Source organism: Saccopteryx leptura, chromosome 3, assembly GCF_036850995.1.
Source record: "Saccopteryx leptura isolate mSacLep1 chromosome 3, mSacLep1_pri_phased_curated, whole genome shotgun sequence".
Taxonomy (NCBI): Eukaryota; Metazoa; Chordata; class Mammalia; order Chiroptera; family Emballonuridae; genus Saccopteryx; species Saccopteryx leptura.
Window position 1 is genome coordinate 260,776,697 of NC_089505.1, and position 19,082 is coordinate 260,795,778.

The 19,082-nt window shown below is 36.0% G+C and overlaps 2 non-coding genes across 2 annotated transcripts; one reads left to right on the top strand and one right to left on the bottom strand.

The window, feature by feature from the left end:
* Positions 1 to 10,984: 10,984 nt before the first annotated feature.
* LOC136402056 (small nucleolar RNA SNORA62/SNORA6 family) lies at positions 10,985 to 11,139 on the bottom strand. The gene has a single exon (XR_010750953.1). It is a non-coding gene; the product is annotated as a small nucleolar RNA SNORA62/SNORA6 family (small nucleolar RNA).
* A 7,123-nt stretch (positions 11,140 to 18,262) lies between these two features.
* On the top strand, positions 18,263 to 18,426 carry LOC136401718 (U1 spliceosomal RNA). Its single transcript, XR_010750724.1, has one exon. It is a non-coding gene; the product is annotated as a U1 spliceosomal RNA (small nuclear RNA).
* Positions 18,427 to 19,082: the final 656 nt, after the last annotated feature.

A 19,082-nucleotide genomic window follows, 5' to 3' on the forward strand; every position in this document is an offset into this window, starting at 1 on the left:
ACTTACCCAGTCATTATTCCTGGCAACGTTTAAAAATCAGGGGTTTCCAGGGTTATCTGCTACAAAAGTATGGCAGAAAAGAGCAGAACAGAATGTATTTCCTCTGCAGGCAGGCAAACCACAAAGAGGGGGGTAAAAAGGAGAAAAAGGAAGGAAGGGACGAATATGATAAAATCCTCTGTAACAGTTCCTCATTTCTATTAAAATTACTGCAAACTTATTAGTTTAAAACATTGTACACTTATTGTCTTATGGTTCTCAAGTTCAGAGGTCCCAAAATCAAGGTGTTGACATCCTTGTGAAAACCCTAGGGGAGAACACGCCCTTGTCCTTTCTTTCCACTTTCCTCCATCATCATAAATTCATTATTCCAACTGCTGCCTCTCTTATCACACTGCCTTGTCCCTCTTTGACTCTCTTGCTTCCCTTGTGTAAGGACATTTGTGATTACTTCGAGCTCAGCCAGACAATGCAGTATGATCTCCCTATCTCAAGATCTTTAATCACTTCTAAAAAGTGCTTTTTTGACATAACATATATAAGGCAACATATTCCCAAATTCCAAGGGTTAGAATGTGGACATCTTTGATTGGCATATAGTAATTCCAACATATCTTCAAATTCACCACTGAGAAGAAGTGAATAAAAATTAAAAAAAAAAAAAGCAAAAGGCTAAAACTGTTACCTTAGTGTGGCTCTCTTCAAATGCTATCATAACATTAGAGAAAAGAGATTTCCTCCTAAATTAGCTTCTTGTGTGTGTTGTTCCTTTATCACTGGGCTTAACCATTAAATTTATTCTTTATCAGAGTTAGTCCTGTCTCTCTCAGAACAGGAAATCATGAGTACCTTACACTCTATTAACCCACTTTCCCATTACCAATTGCAGTTGTTTTATGTGTCTTTTGGGGGAAACTAGCATCTAATGGAGATTTTAGAGTTCCCAGGACATCTCTTACATGTATTGGAGCAGTACCTTGACTTAATAATCTCCAAGGGCACTTTGTTTATAAGCTGAAAATTCAGTTCCATATTCTTCTTCTCAACACAAATAGGGTTCAAACATGTAGTCCATTATAACTCAATCGGAGTTGTTCTATATACTAAATGAAGATACTTCAAAAAATCAAATAAATTTAGAGACATCCATAAGAATGGCAAAATAAAGACATGTCTTAAAAGTGCTTGGTATAAGGTCGCCAGCTTGAGAGCGGGCTCATCTGGTTTGAGCAAAAAGCTCAACAGCTTGGACCCAGGGTCACTGACTCAAGCAAGGTGTTACTCAGTCTGCTGAAGGCCCACGGTCAAGGCACATATGAGAAAGCAATCAATAAACAACTAAGGTGTTGCAATGCGGAACGAAGAACTAATGATTGATGCTTCTTATCTCGCCATTCCTGTCTGTCTGTCCCTGTCTATCCCTCTCTCTGACTCTCTCTGTTTCTGTAAAAAAAAAAAAAAAAAAAAGTAAAAAAAAAAGTGCTTGGTATATATTAAACTCCAAAAATTAAATTCTCTAAAATATCAAGATCTAAAGACATTAATATTTGAACCAATTTATGAAACCACATTATCTTGCTTTTTTATGAGTTAAACTTACAAATAAATTGAAACCAAAAATATATGCAAATATTAATAAAACCTGCTGACTCTAAGTTAGATAAATTCTTGATGTGTGAGTAGATTGGGTTTTTTTTTTTTTTTTTTTTTTTATCATCTTCAGCCTGGGTTCTATCTCACTAGAAAGGTATAGGCTTTTCAGGCACTCAAAAGTAATCTTTTACCAATATCTCCCCATTTTGCCCAGTCCTGAGCCCCTGGCAACTACCAATCTACTATCCATTTCTATGGGATAAGCTCTTTTAGATGGCAAGTATAGCCTGACCAGGCAGTGGCACAGTGGATAGAGTGTCGAACTGGGATGCTGAGGACCCAGGTTCGAGACCATGAGGTCTCCAGCTTGAGCGCTCACCAGCTTGGACCCAAGGTCGCTGGCTCGAGCAAGGGGTTACTCGGTCTGCTGAAGGCCCAAGGTCAAGGCACATATGAGAAAGCAATCAATGAACAATTAAGGTGCTTCAATGAAAAACTGGTGATTGATGCTTCTCATCTCTCTCTGTTCCTGTCTGTCTGTCCCTATCTCTCTCTCTCTCTGACTCTCTCTCTGTCTCTGTAAAAAATAAAAAATAAAAGAACCATTTAATGGTTAGATGGCAACTATAAGTGAGATCACAGAGTCTTTGTCTTTCTCTCTCTGAATCATTTCTCTTAACATAATGCACTGAAGGTTAACCTATGTTGCCCCACATGACAGTACCAAAGATCAGTTGACTGTATATGCTTGCATTTATTACCAGGTGATCTATTCTGTTCCATTAACTATGTTTTTATTCTAGTTCCATACTGTTCAAATATCTATACCTCTTTAATATAATTTGAAATCAGTAGGTAGTGTTTCCTCGGCTTTATTCACCTATTTCAAGATTGCTATGGCAATCTGGGGTCTTTTATGCTTACATATGAATTTTAGAATTTTTTTCTGTTTCTTAGAAAAAAATGCCATATTTTAGGGATTGTATGGAATATTCTATGCATAGATTTGGGTAGTACAGATATTTTAACAATATTAATTCTTCTGATCTTTGAACATAGAATATTGTTTATTTCTATCTTATTTCTTTCATCAATGTCATAATTTTTGGTGTACAGATCTTTCACTTCCTTGGTTACATTTATTCCTAAGTATTTTATTTGTTTTTGATGCTATTATAATTAGGTTTTGTTTCTTTATTTTTTTTTAGATAGTTTGTTGTTAGTGTATAGAAATCCAACTGGTTTTTATATGTTGTATCATGCAACTTTAGTAAATTCTTTTATCAGTTCTAACACTTTTTGTTGGGGTTTTCTATATATAAGATTATGTTATCTACAAAGAGATAATTTAATATCCTTCTCTCTGATTTGGATATATTTTATTTCTTTTTCTTGCCTAATTGTTCTGACTTGGACTTAGTACTATGCTGGATAGGAGTGATAAGAATGGCCATCCTTGCCTTGTTTCTTGAACTTAGAAAAAAGTTTTCAACTTTTGATCATCGAGTATGATGTTAGCTATGGAATTGTCAAATGTGGCCATTATTTTGTTGAGGTATATTCATTATCTACCCAATTTGTTGACAGTTTTTATCATGAAAGGCTGTTGAATTTTGCCTAATACTTTTTCTCAATCTGTTGAGGTGAGCATGTGACTTTTAGCCTTTATTCTATTAATGTGGTATATCAGATTATTGATTTATGTTGAAACATCCATGTATCCCAGGGACAAATCCCACTTGAATATAGTATATGATTTTTTAATATGCTATTGATTTCAGTTTGCTCATATTTTGATGACAATTTTTTGCACCTATATTCATCAGGGATATTGGCCTATTTTCTTGTAGTATCTTTATCTGGCTTTGGTATCAGGGTAATTCTGGCTTTATAAAATGAGTTTGGGAGGAATCTCTTCAATGTTTTTGCAGGAGTTTGAGAAGTATTAACATTTATTCTTCTTTAAAGTTGGGTAAAATTTACCAGTGAAACCAGCTGGTCCTGGCTCTTTGTTGAGAGGTTTTCAATTACTGATCAAAATCTCTACTCATTACTGGTCTGTTCTGTTGTTCTATTTCTTTATGATTCAGTTGTAGTACATTGTATGTATTTAGAAATTTATCCAGGTTGTTCAATTAGTTAGCATAGTGGTCTCTTATAATATCTCAGTGATATCAGTATTACTGTCTCATCTTTCATTCAAAATTTTAATTATTTGGTACTCTCTCTATTTTTTTCTTTTGTGCATTTACCAAGGAGTAGGCTTCCACCACATGGTAAACCTATGTTGAACTTTTTGAGGAACTGCCAAAGTGTTTTGAGGAACAGAATTTTTAAATGAAGAATCAATATATGAAGGTTTCATACCCTTACTAACAATCATTAGTATCTGTTTATATATATATATATATATATCTCTTATATATATATCTGTTATATATATATCTCAGTGGGTATGAAGATGTATCTCATTTTAGCATTAATTTTATATTCCCTAATAACTAATAATGTTGAGCATCTTGTCATGTGCTTAGTAGATATGATATATCCTTTTTGGAGAATATCTATTTAAATATTTATTCATTTTTAAAATTTGGTTTATTCCTTTATTACTGAGTTAAAGTATTAAGGCCTTGTCAGTTGCAATTTGTGAATATTTTCTTCATTTCTGTGAGTTTTCTATCAAAGAAACAAGTTTTCTTTGAATCCAAGTTTTTGAGGATTTACACATAGGCTGTTTCATTGTAATTGTATAGTTTTAGATTCTGCACCTGTATCTCTGATTCAAGCTTACACCTGGTGTGAATTAGGAATCAAAATTTATCCTTTTGTGTGTAGCTTATTCAGTTGTCTCAGTGTCATTTAATTGAGAGGGCACTATTGGTAAATATCAATTAGCCTTAAATGTAAAAGTTTATTTCTGAACTCTAAATATTCCATTTATCTATATATCTATCTTTATGAAGAACACTCTGATGACTATACTCACATTTATATGTTTTAAAGTTGGAAAGTGTGAGTCTTCTATCTTTGGAATTTTAATAGGGACGACTCTGGATCTACAGATCAATTTGGAAAGTGTTGGCATCTTAAAAAGGTCACATCTTCCAATCCATAAACATAAATTATCTTTCTGTTTGTTTAGGTATTCTTTAACTTATTTGAACAATGTTCTGTGGTTTGTGTACAACTTTTGGACTTATTTGTTAAATTTATTTTTTTTTTGGACTTTTTTCTTTTTAATGCTATTGTATATATAATTTGAATATTTTTTAGTTTCACATTGCTAGTTGCTAGTATACAGAAACACAACTTATTTTTGTGTGTTGCTCTAGTATCTTGTAAACCTTGCAAATATATAAATATATATACACAGAGAGAGAGAGCTGGGCATAAGTAAATTTACTGTTATGAGTATAACAGTTGTGAGTTTGCTAATAGGTTTACTTTCAGGTTGATTTTCTCTTTTTCAATTTTCTGTCTTTGTAGATATATATCTCTATATAGATAGATATAGATATAGATATAGATATAGATATAGATGATATAGATTTGACAGAGAGAGAGTCATAGAGAGGGACATATAGGGACAGACAGACAGAAAGGGAGAGAGATGAGAAGCATCAATTCTTCATTGTGACACCTTAGTTGTTCATTGATTCCTTTCTCATATGTGCTTTGATTAGGGGGCAACAGCAGAGCGAGTGATCCCTTGCTCTAGCCAGCGATCTTGGACCCAAGCCAGAGACCTTGGGTTTTGTCGGGAGCCGATCCACTAATGCTGGCTAACTAGGTCACAGCAGAAGAAGATCCACAACTGCTGGTTGACAAAGTCACAGCAAAAGAAGATAGAGTCACCGCAGTAAGACCAACAGCTGCGGGTTGACAAAGTCACCGCAAGGAAAGGCACGATACTTCCCCCTTTAATCTTTTGAATTAATCTGGCCTTATATCCCCCCTTTTTCTGGGTGTGTGCTATTATTTGTGGCACAGGGATAATAGTACCGTACTTTCCCTGTAGATTTGTAGTAATTTCTTTGGAAATGAGACAGAAGGTGTAAGTTCCACAGAAAAGCCTGTAAGCCCCTTGAACTGGGCTCATAAACATAAGAGGCTGGCTATGATATCCCTCATAAAGGGTTAAGTTTGTAGGAGAATTTCTTCTTATTAATCATGTTAGAAAGAATATAGCTAGAACTTAGCTAGTGTATGAATATAGTAAATAAATAAAGTTTGACTAGACAATAGAATCTTAGGTAAGGTGTTATGGAATGGCCCGTTGCATGGCCTGGGATAGGAATGCAGTCAGCAAGAAAAGAATGTTTTGCTAAGAGAATTGTTTTATGACTGAAGGCAGTTGCTGGACTTTCTCAGTAAGACACTCATGAGATTTATAAACTTTCCCAAAAATTCTTTCTTCTGATAATGAGAGGTATGGCGGGGGGCATCCATAGAAGCAATAGCAATTAATGTCTTCTGAAATTATGTTGCTACTAAGCTATCTTGCGAGTGCACTCTATATATCTTTAAGTAAAAGTTACTCTTAATGTTATGTCAATTTCTTAACGGGCAAGCCTTTTGTTATCTTGTGAGGAAAGTTAGGACACTGCATAAACTCAAGGCCATTTGCCTGAGCAAGCGGTGGTCATTTGCTAGTCCTTAATGATTTTGTCTGTTAATCTCTCTCTGCCCCTTGACTCACAACAACAGTAAAGTTGAGTTATTAGTTAGTACTAATCCTTTAAAAGCTTTTACCGATGTTATCGCTATTCAAGTTATTTTTTAATTGTACTTTGAATGATTTGCCACCTGATTTGTAGTTTACAGATATAAATTAACTGTTATCTGGAAACATGTAAACATAGTGAAACAGAAGCAATGATTAATACCATGTAATTGTAACTTGGTGTGTGTGTATAAAAAAGGAGCTGTACTAGCATTTGGTAGAGATGCCTGGCAGTAAATGCTAACTAGAGAATAAAGAGAAAGAAAAGAATTCGGCTCTCTCACTCGATTTTCGCCGACGCCGTCTCCTCCTGTGGGACCCCTGGATCCCCCCCGGGGCTGGACCCCGGCAGGGTTTCAAGCCAGTGACCTTTGGGTTCAAGCCAACAGCCATGGGGTCATGTCTATGATCCCATGCTCAAGCCTGTGACCTTGGGATTTCAGGGACCTGGGTCTTCTGCACCCCAGTCCAACACTCTGTCCACTGTGCCACCACCTGGTCAGACTGTCTTTGTAAATATTTTAAAGGGAAGGTTTTGTGAAGCATTTGGAATTTGTTCCTATTATTTGAGAATCCCAAAGTAATTTAATATGCTGAATTTTACATTTAATTTTGATTAAATACTTTATGTAAGAATATATATAAATTATATATGATTTATATAAAGTTAATATAGATTAATTTTATCTTCCACATTTAGAACAGAGAGAAAAAAATGTATAAATACAGTTTTAGCTCAAACTTTAGCTCTTCTGGCAACCAAATAAAATAAATAATTTTAAATGTAGCAGATCACATTTATTAATAAATTATTATCTGTCTCACCCACAGTAAGTAACCCTGAATCAATATTTATTTTTACCTCTCAATATTTTTTTATTTAAAAAACAATAGGTTTTTTATAGCATTACAAAAAAAATATGCAGCTCTTCCATATACTATGTTTTTGTGTTCCAGCACAATAAAGCAGCATTTATCAGCAAACATTCAGATGCTGGCTGCTACTTCTGCCTTCTTTTCAGGACTAAAATCATCCAGAGATAATGGACTCCGGAGAGAAAGTAAACAAATTATAGAGGAACAACACAATTCCTCAGAACAAGCTGGCACATAGCCTCTACATCCGAGGCTTGTTATACTCCAGTGAGAAATCTGTAGCAGGGCCATTATTCCTTGTCAGGGGCCGCCTGTGCAGCATGTGCAAGCTTGATATTCAGTCCTGACAAACTGAACTTACTATTTTGTGTAAAAATAGCACTGATCAGAGTAGGAGTATGTTTTTAGAGGGATAACTTACAGTGTTGTCACTATGGTCTGAATTTGAATACAAACTACCGTGTGGGTTGCAGGAATGAAAGAATGAAAGAGTCTGCATTTTAATTCAAGAACTCTGGATTTGAGTCCCAGATCTTGCATTACAAAGTAGGTGGGCAATGTAATCATTTTTATATCCTAGTCCCTGTGCTGATTAAAGAAAATACTGATACCGCATCATGGAGAAGACTAAAAATAAAGCAACGTATACCTAAAAAATATCTGGAAACTGTAAAGCCATACTATGTTAACTAGTATTATTAATATTTAATCAGACTGCTCCATGGTTGAACTAAAGGTATTGTATATTAGGCCAAAGTAAAAAGATGCTCAGTTTCAATAATCACCAGAGAAATGCAAATTAAAGCCACAATAAAATGTGACCTCACACCTGTCAGAATGGCTGTCATCAATAAATCAACAAACAACAAGTTCTGGCAAGGATGTGGAGAAAAGGGAACCCATGTGCACTGCTGGTGGGAATGCAGACTGGTGCAGCCACTGTGGAAAACAGTATGAAGTTACCTCAAATAATTTAAAATGGATCTGCCTTATGACCTAGTGATTCCACTTTTGGGAACCTATCTGAAGAAACCCCACACAGTAATTTGAAAGAATATATGCACCCCTATGTTCATTGCAGTGTTTTTTAGAATAGCCATGATTTGAATGCAGCCCATGTGTTCATTAGTAGGTGAATGGATAAAAAGCTGTGGTACACTCACACAATGGAATACTACTCAGCTGTAAAAAAAAAAAATGATATCTAACCTTTTACAACAGCATGAATAGACCTAGGGATCATCATGCTAAGTGAAATAAGCCAGTCAGAGAAAGACAAGTACCATATGATTTCACTCATATGTGGAATCTAAAGAACAAAATAAATGATCAAACAAAAATTAAAACAGACTTATAGATACAGAGAACAAACTGATGGTTGCTAGAGGGGAGGAGAGGTTGAGGGACTGGATGGAAAGGTGAGGGGATTAAGAAGTACAAATTGGTTGTTACAGAGTAGTCACAGAGATGTAAAGTACAGCATAGGAAGTATAGTCAGTAAGACTGTAATAATTAGGTATGGTGTCAGGTGCATTGTACTACAAATATCAGGAGGAACTCTTTGGGAGTTGTATGATTGACCACTGTACTGTACACCTGAAACTAATACAAAATAATATTAAGTATAAATTGTAATTATAAAAAAGTGGAGCTCTCCAACAAGCAGACGGAAATAAAGGATAAACTCAGGAAAGGCGTGTGAAGAGATACATTTCAGAGTCTTCTCAGATAAGGACCCAGAGAATGCCAGGCAAGTGCATGACAAGAGAGGGACTAGAGGAAAATTAGGCCAAGGACAGATCTTTGGGAAAGTCTGAAAGCATGAAATGTAAGCTTAATTTTATATCAGAGAATTTGAAGTTCTTCTAGAGTAGCAATTCTCTCCTACTTGAAGAAGCCGGCTGCACTGCAGGGCACCGTAAGCCTGTAAATCAATTAAATTCAAACCGCAAAGTCAAACGGCATCTGTTCCCTTCGTGACATAAAACCTGCAAAGATGAAGACTCTCTGGCTGGAATAAGTTAAATTTTTTTGTAAGTTGTTGTCCCACTGAGCTGTTTTTCTTCATGCAGTTTCAGTAAGAAAAAGATAGATTTGGGGCTTAGAAGGTCCTTAGAGATCACCTGGTCTTAACATCCTCATTTTATAAAAGAAAAATCTGAGGCTCAGAGAAATTCCTCCAGGCCACGAAGCTAGCTTTTCTGTAAGTGGGTTCATTGATATTTACACTCACTAAATGATTGGGGACCAAGCAGTTTGTATTTCATAATGATACTTCCCTGAGAGTATTACTGAGAAGGGTTTTATAATGTGTGACCACAAAGTTTATTGAGACTGTAATTTGTGTAAGTTTTTCTCTCTCTTCACCAAGCATGTAGCCATCATTATGTTTTGTTTTCTTTTTCCCTAAGGAGATTCTTTGTTGCTTGCCTACATACAAATGACTTTTGTAGCTTTTAAGAACATCTGAGTTCTTAAATGAGGGTGGAGGGGAACGAAGAGTGAGAAGTACCTTTAGCCGAGAGAAAGGAAGTGGAGTAGGTTGGGGGGAAAAGCAAGAGGAAGGCGAAGGAGAGACAGGCAGGCAAGTAGTTGTCCAGTAGTTGAGCATCTGCTCTTTACTCTTCTGAAGACCTCCACTTAGTTTCTGCCCAATGGGAAATGAACAATATTTCACAATAGTTTGTTTTACAAAATTTTCTCTCTGTTCTTTCACATGGTGCCTCCTGACACCCTGCCCCATAGGCCTCTTATGCCATAATCTAAGAATAGAGCTGATCTTGCCAAACTTCATTCTTTTCCTTCAAAAGGATGCTGTTTAGACCCAATAGTATTAATCAGGATCACTGTAGTCTGAAAAAAAAATGCATTTGTATTACGATTCCTTTTGGGTTTTATGCAATTCTAATTTTACTTTAAATAATTTTTAAAATATTTTAAGAAATTTATTATTACCATTACTATTTTTATCAAATAAGGTTAGCTTATATTTTAGGAAAGTGAGCCATATACTATGGCAACAAAGACTCATGCCCAGAATTTTAGGTTCCTTTGTCTATGAAGAGTAGGAAAGCAATCCAAGATACAATTTAGTCTTTATAAGGTGCCAAGAGAGTGGTGTAAGCAACTTCTTTTGAGTTAGGTAACCTAAAAAAAATGGGTATAAAAAAATAGGTAGAAATTTGAAAGACAAAGATAACACTTTTGAGAGATCCTACAGTTTTGCAGAGAACATGGGTCCAAATTAAGCTGGGAAATTCACATTTTTAACCAAAGATATATAGGAATAAGTTTATTTTGGCAACTGAATCTGGAGAAAACCTTTGTGAGAATAGCAGAATTAATAAGTAATTGAAGGAAAACTCAATTATATTTGAATACTCTTTCTTTGGAATTAGAGCCAGGCCAGAGCAGTTGAGAGTAATTCAATGGTATATAATGAAAATGGTTCTTAACTTAGGGTGCAATTGGGAATCTTTCAAAAAATATATATGCCTGGGCCTCAACTCTAAACCAAGGAAACCAGATTTTCTGGAGATGAAATCCAGATGGTCAAACACTACTCATCTTGAGATATTGAATGGGATAGGGAGGCGGGATAGTAGGCATGATAGTGGCCTCCAAAGATATTTACAAACTAATCTCCAAAGACTAACTATTAATGTGTTATCCTACATGGCCTTGCAGATATAATTAAATTAAGAGTCTTGAGATGAGAAAACTATCATAGATTTTCTAGGTGAGACCAATATTATTGCAAGTATTTATTTATTTATTTATTTATTTATTTGCTGTAGCAAGGATTACTATCAAACTTTACTCACTGGGCCAGAGACCCTTGTAGCGCTAGCAAACACCTTGCCTCTCTGTAGCAAACTACCTACACCTGTGAGTTAATCTGCTGCACTCTAGCAATGAGTTCATCAGCCCTAAATGTGTGGGAAAGCTTCTTTGTAAAAGGAGGAGTGTCAAACTCAGATATGCAAGCTCAGACACAGAAGCTGGAGAGATGCAGGGCTGTGAGCCATGGAATATGTGTGGCCTCTTGCATAAGTTAAAGGCAAGGACGTGGATTCTCCTAGAGAGCCTCTAGAAGGAATGGGGTTCTGCTGACTCATGTTAGGCTTCTGAACTCCAAAACTGTCAGATCATAAGTTTTTGCTATTCTTAGAAACTATGTTTGTAGAATTTATTATAAGTAGTGAACAATAATAATGCCATTGGCTGCTGAAAAGAGAGTACCCAAATGATTATGCTTCAACCTGAAGAATCAACCTGAACAGACATTCCCACTTTGGGCCCTTTGTATTATCTGTGCTCTACCACCTTCTCTTCTAGGCTTTCTAATTCTCTTTCCATGTGTTAGTATTTTCTATTATTTGATAAATAGAATTTATTTACTGTTTATTTTCATTCTTTGTAAACCCAAAGTGATTACTTGTGTAAATACACATATACATATACAAATACATACATATATCCATGTGTGTATATATATATGTTTGTGTGTTATATATATACACATACATACTCAAACACACACACACATATACACACACATGACATACACACACACACACACATATATATATATATATAGAATATATATTAGAAAAATAGATCCACCAAAGCAGAAATACAAATAAGAGTCAGGGCTTTGCTAAATGCCTTTGAGAGTTCTTGTTGTGGTGACAATGAACTAGTTGAGAGCAGATAAAATGCTCCGAGGGGCTGAGGGGAGGCAACAACCTTGGTCAGCAAACCAAAGGACTAAAGCCCCATCACCAGCCTTACTCAGATATTTATTAGCCAGTACAAATAATTCAAGGGAACAAGACAGCAGAAGTTTTCAGCGGGTGAAGTATAGGAAAAAGAACATGCTGACTTTTAATCTCTGTTCTGAGAGCCTAAACATTTCTTGTTACTGAAACTTATCTTGCTGCTTTGCTGTTTCAGGTACAGGTCAGAGATGCCCCTGGACTCTGGTCCATTCAGGGCTTTTGCTTTAGGGTGCCCTGCTGTCTCTAATTGTTTTCCTATTGCTGCACATCTTCATAGCATATTCCTATAAGTTCTTTCATCATCTAAGCTCTTTGCCTGTCAGGAAAAAAAAAGCACTAATAGGAGGTCTGGTATAAAGAAACTATAAAACAGTATTTGCTTTGGAAAAATGGGAGCCTTTTTTGAGCTATCAGGAAAACTAACTTAGAGTCTTTTCACTACCCAAGTAGCTATAGTAATATAGTTTAGAAAAAAATAAGATTTTATTTCTAATAGGGAAAGAAAATTATAATTTTAAAGTAGGAAAAACTCTAGAATGTTAATATATATTATAACATGCATGTAATGCAAACAGCTCTTTGGAGAAAGAGTGTACCTGACTGTGATAATTCACATTTCTTGTGCTTTCTAGTCATTTTTTTTGTTTCATTGAGAATTGTCTAACTTGGCCCTGGCTAGTTGGTTCAATGGGTAGAGTATCAGCCTAGTGTGTGGATGTCCAAGATTTGATTCCTTGTCAGGACACACAAGAGAAGCAACCATCTATTTCTCTCCTCCTACCTTTCCCCCTTCTCTTTCTCTTCTCCTCCCATAGCCAGTGGCTTGATTGGTTTGAGTATCTGCCCAGCCACTGAAGATAGCACAGTTGATTCAAGCATTGGCCCGAGATGGGGGTTGCCAGGTGAATCCCACCTGGTAAGGGCACATGCAGGAGTCTGTCTCTCTATCTTCCATCCTCTCACTTAAAATAAAAAAAATTAAAAAAAGAATTGCCTAACTTACTGTGGAAGGTTAGGATGAGAAAGCTTCTCCATGATGGGAAAAAACATCTCTCCTTACCCTGCAAACAGCAGGTTTGGAGAAACTGTGTTTCTAAGAAATGATCATTCTTTGACTTAAAATAGAAGAGTAACTAATAATTATCTAATGGTAATGACATGTGTTCAGATCCAGCACTCAAAGGAATATGTAGGGAATGGTGATCAGAAGGGTTTTGTGTAAAGAGACAAATGTAGACAACCATTAAGGAAAAGAGACAGAGAAATACAGAAAATTCAGGGTTAACTAGCAAAGCTATTAGACCAAGAGGTGGGGCTATTGAATAGGAAATGACATGTTGTTTGTAAAAGAACCATGCATGGGGATAATTTGGATATGTAGGAGCTGGCTGAACAGCCATCATTAATAGGTCATCTGGTTGCCTTAGAGCATCTTCCCAATTCACCAAGGTTGTGAGCTTGATCCCCAGTCAGGGCATATATGAGAATCAACTAATAAATGCATAAATAACTAGAACAACAAATCAATGTTTCTCTCTATCTATCCCCTTTCCTTGCTTTCTAAATAAATAAATAAATAAAATGTAAAAGAAAAAAATAGATCATCTAGTCATCTTTTGCACATCTCACATACCTAAACTTTTGGATTTTCTTAACAAACTGTCAGTATTTCTGCAAGTGAGAACTTTGAATTAGTTGCATCTAAAGACCTATAGAATGTTCTCATTTATGGAAAATGATAAACTAGAGGGGTTTTGAATTTGAATCAGGGGATTTTTTATATGCAGTAGGGGGCCAAACAGAACCTGCAAGGTATAGATATATAGATATGGATATTGGTATATATATAGATCTTAATTATCATTGTATCTGGGTTTAGATCTGTGTTTATATTAAATATATAACATAAATATATTAAAATTAATGTAGATTAAGATTTACATTAAAAGTCTGATACAGATAGTTTTTCTTCAGAATCCTCTTAGTCCATATTATGATTCACATATTGGGGATTACCATAAACTCCACATGACATCTTTTATTATCACAGATATCACTTATGCTTAGAATCTACCAGGTCATATGAGTCCCATCCAAAGTTGGAAGCATTTCACCTCATCAAATGGCTGGTGCATATATGATTTAGCTATGATAATGGTGACAGGTGTAGAATATGCTGCCTCCATATCCCAAGCAAACCTATCAAGTTATCACTGACAGAACTTCTTTCTTTGTGTTGAGGTGTGAAATGAAATGATCTATGCCATGTCCCAGCATGCTCCAGACCATCAGTTTCCTACAGATTCACTGACTGCAAATCTATGAACCATTATAGGGCTCATCTCCCACCTCCTGGATCACACATGTCTTAGCAGGCCTTCCTTTGTACTTTCTATTTCTTGCTTATACAGGTTTATCATCATGATGTCATCAACATAGTGAACTGCTTTGATGTTCTACAGGATGTACACATTGGTCTGGTCTGGGTTTCTTTGACCCATATGATAACAAAGGGTGGGAGAGTTAGCAAAGCTTTAATCCAAAACTGAAAATGAATGCTGTTGGGCATTACACTTGAATATGCTAACTCTTTCTCTTCCTTTCTGATGAGGATGGACAATAACATGTTTGGGAGGTCAGTGGCTAAATGTCCTCTGCATGAGATGAGGTCAGTCTTCACTAGCCAAGGCTTTCCATCTTCTAGTAGCTTTAATTGTGGCTACTTTTTGGTTGAGGTAGTGGTCATCTATATTTTCCAGGATGTGTTTGAGTTTTCTGGGGCCAGAATAGTGAAATAAATGCAAATATTATGGAGAGATCACCTCTGCTTCTTTTAAACTTTAAAGTGGTATTAATCTTTGCCATTTTACCTGGAATATTTTCAATACTTTGTCTGTGTTGGTGTTGGTGGGATATGTCAGACACTTTCATTTTGCCTTGTCCATCATGATATATAATATTTTTCAATTTGGGCCAAGGAATTAATCTAGGGGTTGTGCCAATTGTCAAGAATGTTTACTAAAATTATATATTTGGAACTGGAGAAAGATTCCATTGAGTCATGAAACCAGTAGACACGTTTTGAGTTGAACTTGCACCAGGGCTCCATTTATTACCTGGCAATTATGTGTTCCTACCTTCACAGGGGGACTATGAAGATGGTTTGTGTTTTTGAGTACCAGTGTCTCTTTAGTTCTTGTGTGTAACAATTCTCAAAATTTTTTAGTATTCCCCTTTCCTCAGTATATATTTATTCAAATAAATGGCTATAGGCATCTTTGGGAAAAGATGAGGTAATTATTATAGCTGGAGTGCTTCAGGATACTTCCTCTCGGGGATCCAGTCTCTCCTTCACTCAGTGGGCCCAGAGCTGAAACACTGGCTCACGTCAGGATGTTTGGCAAGAGACTGAGATATTCTACTAAGATGGCTGCCTTAAGTCTCCTTTCTTAATCATCCCTTGTGATTTTTGTTGTCATTGTTGTGTTAAGGAAATAGAACAATACCCTTGTTATTTGTACATCTATTTTGATCACAAGAAAACTATATATATATTAGCTGTAACTATGGCTCTCTGCTTGCCATACTTCTCTTGCTACCCATGAGAATCATTAAGCCAACCTTGCTTTAAACTTTTAAGAGCCACTATCTTGTCTCTATTATTTTGGGAATTTACCATCACCATTCTTATCAGGGAGACATACCATTCTGCTCACAAAACATTCTCCTAACATATATCCTAGCTTAGTCTCTAAGCTGTATCGCTGATGGCTTTCTCTTCAGCATATTCCTTAAAATTTGGTCAAATGAAGTATCTTTCTGGCACCTGCAGAACATAATTATATCATAATTTTTCCAGTCTTACATCATATATCCACTGTGACATGCCCATATCTCTGAACCGTTTCTTCCCTTTGACTGTCCTTGGCCATAGCCACGTTTTCACTTGTTATGGGCCATTATTTTTTTTAAGCTTCTATGAGATATCCTAGAAATATACTAGCCAAATCTCTTTTCATCTTTTTGAGAACATTTTTTGCGAGAATGTTTTCCAAAAAACAATTATCTTGTCTCAGTATATAGGTTCTTCAATCCTTTGTTAAGTTTATCCCTAAGTATTGTATTCTTTTTGTTGCTATTGCAAAAGAAAATTTTTTTTTCTGAAATGCCATTGTTAGTATATAGGAATGCAGTGGATTTTTATACATTGATTTTGTATCCTATAACTTTACTGTATTTGTTTATTGTTTTTCTAATATTTTTTGGTGGAGTCTTTAGAGTTTTCTATATATAAAATCATGTCATCTGCAAAAGTGACACTTTCACTTCTTCATTCCCAATTTGGATACCTTTTATATCTTATCCATGATTGATTGCTCTGGTGAGGCCTTCCAGAACTATGTTGACTAAGCATAATGAGAGTGGGAAACCTTGCTTTGTTCCTAGTTTTAGAGGAAAAGCTTTCAGTTTTTCACCATTGAGTATGATATTGCCTGATGGTTTGTCATATAAGACCTTTATTATGTTGAGGTTGTTTCCTTCTACACCCATTTTATTAAGAGTTTTAATTGTAAATGGATGTTATAGCTTATCAAATGCTTTTATGCATCTACTAATATGAGCATTTGATTTTTATTCTTTGTTTTTTAAGTGTAGTGTATTACATTGATTGATTTTCAAATGTTAAACCATCCATGTGCCTCTGAAATAAACCCCACTAGATCATTATGTATTATTTTATTAATGTATTATAATATTCTATTTGCTAGAATTTTGTTTAGGATTTTTGAGTCTGTATTAATTAGAGGTATTGGTCGGTAATTTTCTTTTTTTGTGTTTTGCCAGGTTTTGGTATCAGGATTATATTGGTTTCATAAACTATTTAGGAACTACTGCCTCATCTTCAAATTTTTGGAAGTGTTTGAAAAGAATAGAAATCAAATTTTCTTTGAATGTTTGGTAGAATTCAGTTTTGGAGCCATCTAGTCTTAGACTTTTTTAAGAGGGAAGATTTTTGATAGTTGTTTCAATTTCCTCACTGTTGATTAGTCTATTTAGAATTTCCAGTTCTTCATAATTCAGTCTAGGAAGGATATATAACTCTTAGAAACATCCATTTCCTTTAGGTTATTAAATCTGCTGGCAAACAGTCTTTAATAGTATTCTAATATGATCATTTTATATCTGTGATATGGTAACTTCTCTTTCATTTCTGATTTAGTTTATATAAGATTTTTCTTTTTTTTCCTTAGTGAGTCTATCCCAGCAGTTGTGACCAGTGGGCCTCCACAGCATCCCCCTGCACCTCCACCCAAATCTGTGATTAGTCACAGAGTGTACTTATTGCTCAGGGAAAGAGGGAATTTGTAGTACCATTTCTCAGGTTTTCAGAAACTATGTTCTACAATCCATATGAATGGTGAAGGGAGGCCAGCTCGGGGAGGTTAAAGGGCAGCCAGACTTCGTGGATTTGTTTCTCTGTCTAGAATGCTGATTGCCAGACAACTGAGGTCGCACCTCTGTGCTTTGTCTCCTGCCCACTTAGCTGCAACTTTCACTGCCCATTCCTTCAGAAATACTCGCTAGATATTTTTGCTCCTCCTAGCTGATGAGCGTGCAAGCCACAACTTGATTTCTCCCTTTTCCAGGTTGAGCACGCCATGAGCTCCTGGCTGCAAGATTTGGTCTGTGACCATCTCCCCTTTTCTCCTTTCTTGCCCTCCCCCCATTCACACCCATTTGCCCACCTCTAAGACCTTAATGTGCAGATCTCTCATGTTTGTGTGTTGAGCAAGGAATCCTTTTTTTAATGATAGTTATTTAAATTATTAAAATTTCAAGAAGAGATACTAAGGGGATCTCTCATTTTGTCATTCTTCTGACATTACTCTAAATCAGAGGTTTTCAACCTGTGGGTCGCGACCCACAGGTTGAGAACCGCTGCTCTAAATCCTGTATTAAACAGTCACTAGATTTAGGCTGTACCTGGAATGGGATAAGGCCTTGAACAGGGAGGCTTTCTTAAGCTGAAGGCAATTTCCAAAGGGTTGACAGTGGCACTTCCCAAAATTGGTTGAAACAATTTTTCAATCCTGGTGGGAGTATCGAGACAACATACAACATAGCACAGTGTCCAACAAGCACATTGCTTGAGATGATTAAGTTGAAAATCATCATCATAAAGCAATATCTGTTGGAAAACACATGATTTCAAAACAGAACCAAAAATAGATAACCATTGTCTCAGGAGAAGCATTGTTGCCATAGCAATAAAAAGCAATATGTCATACTTACCTGGCAGGGGAGATAGCATGATCAAGAAGGTGGTTTTCCCAGGGCGAGGTTTTTCCATTGTACTCCGGATATGCTGACCCCTGCAATTTCCCCAAATGTGGGAAACTCGACTGTGTAATTTGTAGTAGTGAGGGACTGCATTTGTGCTCTCCCCTGATCTTAAAAAAGTAATGGCACTATGTTACCACTACTACTAGCTCTCCTATGTAAAAGTCTACTTGTAAATGATTGTGGAGAAGAAATAAACTGGGACATTTGCTTACCTTTCACTTTCTCATGATTAAGACTTTTTCAGAAGCTAAAGTATAGAAGGATAACTATAATCACAAATATATAGGGAAGTCATCATACATTCTCAAATATACATTTTTATTTCTGCTACTGCTTTTATTATTTTTTGCCCCCTAGAGGTAGGTATTTAAACTTTAAGTTAAATTTTAAACTTAGTATGCAGTCATATTTTAGTCTCAAGGGATTAAGTAAACTTTTTAGATAACTCAGCTTCATAATATTGAATACTGGTTTGTGGCTCTTTCTCTTCTTCTATAGAAGACCTCTGGTGTATAATAGAGCTTACAGGATGCTCACTGGCCTTCACAGCGAGGGTATTCTTGCCTTCTCAGTCACTGCTTGCTCTCCCAGTACCTACTTTTTCTCTGCATCTGGTAACCTGTTCATGATACCATCCAGCTCAGTCAGGCCCCACCTTAGCTCTCCCTGGATTGGGTTCTCTGGAGAATAGCTGGATACCTTCTTTATCTTAAACCTAAATGTGCTGCCCAGTGGAGCTGAGCTATAGGATCCCTTCTCTT